The following is a 3,392-nucleotide window of genomic DNA, read 5'->3' as shown; positions in this document are numbered from 1 at the left end:
TGTACAATGTTCTCCTGGCTCTGCTCCGCTCACTCAGCATTATGTCGTGTAGGTTTTTCCAGGTTGTTACGAAGTCCGTATCATCCCCATTTCTTATGGCACAATAGTATTCCATTACCTTCATATACCACAGCTTGTTCAGCCATTCCCCAATTGATGGGCATCCCTTTGATTTCCAATTCTTGGCTACCACAAAAAGAGCCGCTATAAATATCCTTGTACATATGGGTCCTTTTCCCGCTTGTGTGATTTCTTTGGGATACAACCCTAGAAGTGGTATTGCTGGGTCAAAGGGTATAAAAAAAATGTAACCTCATCTTTAAAATGAGGAAGTTGAAGTAAATGGCTTCTAACCTCTAGGCTAGTTCTAAATTTATGATCCTATGAGCCTCCAATGAAATCATGTGTATCTTTTTTTCTGAACTTTTTGAAATCTGTTTTCCCAAGGTCTAGGGCACATAACTGGCAATGGTCAATGTTTCCCTCCTTGGCTCTTATAAATTCTAGAATGACAGTTACTTCCTCCCAAGGCTCTCATCACTTCCATTTTACCACCCAATTCTTCCTTTCAGGATGGAGGTGGGACTAGATTATTAACAGTTTTTCTTTTTTGTTTCCTTGACTGTCTAAGAAATAAAACACGTTTGCTTACATTTCTATCAATTTTTTTTGGTTGAGTGCTGGATTTATGAGAGATTTTGGTAGGGGTAAAACTTGTTAGAAAAGTGGATGGGACCTTCCTCTTCCCTTGAGCCGTCCTAGGTAATCATTTAAAATGGTGAGGTACTCTCTTGATCCAGAGAACCCCACAAAATCATGCAAGTCAAGGGGTTCAAATCTCCGGGTCCACTTCAAGAACACCCGTGAAACAGCCCAAGCTATCAAGGGCATGCATATCCAAAAAGCTACCAAGTATTTGAAAGATGTCACATTGAAGAAACAATGTGTTCCCTTCCGTTGGTATAATGGTGGAGTTGGCAGGTGTGCCCAGGCTAAGCAGTAGGGTTGGACACAGGGTCGTTGGCCCAAAAAGAGTGCTGAATTCTTGCTGCATATGCTTAAAAAATGCAGAGAGTAATGCAGAACTGAAGGGTTTGGATGTGGATTCTCTTGTCATTGAGCATATCCAGGTTAACAAGGCTCCCAAAATGCGATGGCGTACTTACAGGGCTCATGGTCGAATCAACCCATACATGAGTTCTCCTTGCCATATTGAGATGATACTCACTGAAAAGGAACAAATTGTTCCTAAACCAGAAGAGGAGGTTGCTCAAAAGAAAAAGATATCCCAGAAAAAAACTGAAGAAACAAAAGCTTATGGCACGGGAGTAAATAATAGCATTATAGTGCAAATAAAAAGCGAAATGAAAAAAAAAAAAAAGAAAAGTGGATGGGAGAGACAGCCTGAGAAATAAGTAAAGAAAGAAGAGGTAGTAAGTAATAGGAAGATTCTGGCAGAACATTTTTTTGCTCTAGATATTGAACTGTCCAAAGCAGTAAAGCTACCAAAAAGAAGAAACAATATAAAAGCAAGTTACAAAGCAATCATGAAAAGATTACAACAATGTGTAGACGGCTTGATCTGTATCTTCATGAAGTACCTGTAACTCAAAGCTGAAAGATTCTATAGTATTTAGGAGCTTGAAACAAGGCAGCAGACCTATGCTTACCATTTCTACAAATCTCTCTTTAAAGCAGAACTAGAAAAAAAAGAAACAGAACTAGACTAACATGGTTCAGTAGGCCACAGATAAATTCCTTGAAAAATATCACATTCTAAGAAATAAAAATTAATAGCCATCACTCTTAAATTACTTTTTATTAATGTAAATAGTATTTCATTTTTTCCAATTACTTTTAAAGACAATTTTCAACTTTCATTTTTTATAAGATTTTGAATTCCAATTTTTTCTCTTTCCTCGTCTCCCGAAGAGAGCAAGCAATCTGATATAGATTATACATGTGCAATCATGTAAAACATATTTCCACATTAGTCAGGTTGTGGAAAAAGAAACAGAACAAAAGGAAAAACCATGAAAAAAAAAACAAAGAAAGCTTCACTGTTAAATTAAACAAAGATCCTGCTACTGGGGGCAGAGCCAACTCTAAGCTATCCATGATAATTAGAACCAGGAAAAACATAGGTGATTTAAATCTACAGATTTCAATACTTTAAAGATCTGAGACTCTGATAGTGTGAGTAGTCCTCCCACCAACACACATCACAACCATCCTACAATCCATTGCATGGCTGAGTAGACAGCCTTTAAAGAGTTATTGTCATACCCTAATTCGAAGGTCCAGCCAAATAGATATTCCTCACACACAACATTCATCACCTGTCCCTCATGCCTGCAATATACTCCCTCTTCATCTCTGCCTTCTGGCTTCCCTGGCTTCCTTCAAATCCCATCTAAAACCCCATCCTCTACAGGAAATCTTTCCTAATCCCTCTTAATTTTAGGGCCTTCCCTGTCATGATAATTTCCAGTGTGTCCTGTACATATCTTGTATGTACATAATTGTTTGTATGTTGTCTCCCCTACTAGAGCTCCTTGATACCAGGGACTCACTTTTGCCTTTCTTTGTATCTCTGAGACTTAACACAGTGCCTGACCAATAGTCAGCGTTTAATAAACGTTTATTGACATATGAACTGACTGTACTTTTGCAAAAGCTGTCCCTATGCCTGAAATGTACTTCCCAACCACCTCTGTCTCTTAGAATCCCTAGCTTCCTTCAGAGTTCATTTCCAGTGTCGTCTTCTATATGAGTCCTTTCTATTAAAAAAGGTTATTTTATTCTGAGCTTAAGCAACAAATAAAATGAACACATCCATATACACAGTAAAAGAGAAAAAAGAGTACTATAAATGAAACTGTAAATCTGTATAACGGACAGCACGGTTTTTTTTAAGGACATAATGAATTCAACACGTAACTGGCAAAACTGTGCTATCTTCCTTCTGGCCTACCTTCATTTTTCTTCTACACATTAAAAAAATGTTTAAACCTCTCTTTTCTTTCTTTTTTTTTTTTGGTAACCCTATCTATTCCCTATCTAGTCTCTCTCTCCTTCCTACATCACCCTCCTTCCCTCACTGGAAAAACAATAACAAAGCCCTTGTAACCAATATGCATAATCAAGCAAAACAAATTCCCACATTGACCATGTCCAACAGTGTATGTCTTATTCTTTATCTTGAATCCCTGACCTCTCTCCACAGGAAATAAGTAAGTGTGCTTCATCTTTGGTCCTCTGGAATCAAGGTGGATCATTGAATTAATCAGAGTTCTTAAGAATGAGACCTTTCCTGATGTAACAACAGCTAGTACTTCCCCCTTCCCACCCAAAGCCTGTCTCCCCTCCCCCAACAAAAAAAACCCCACCTT

At 38.1% G+C, this 3,392-nt stretch overlaps 1 pseudogene; it reads left to right on the top strand.

Annotated features, from left to right (window-relative positions):
- Positions 1 to 740: 740 nt before the first annotated feature.
- On the top strand, positions 741 to 1,332 carry LOC118847964 (annotated as a pseudogene).
- Positions 1,333 to 3,392: the final 2,060 nt, after the last annotated feature.

This window comes from Trichosurus vulpecula, chromosome 4 (genome assembly GCF_011100635.1).
Source record: "Trichosurus vulpecula isolate mTriVul1 chromosome 4, mTriVul1.pri, whole genome shotgun sequence".
NCBI lineage: Eukaryota > Metazoa > Chordata > Mammalia > Diprotodontia > Phalangeridae > Trichosurus > Trichosurus vulpecula.
Note: the sequence above shows the minus strand (reverse complement) of the source record. Positions and strands in the feature narration are given on the sequence as shown.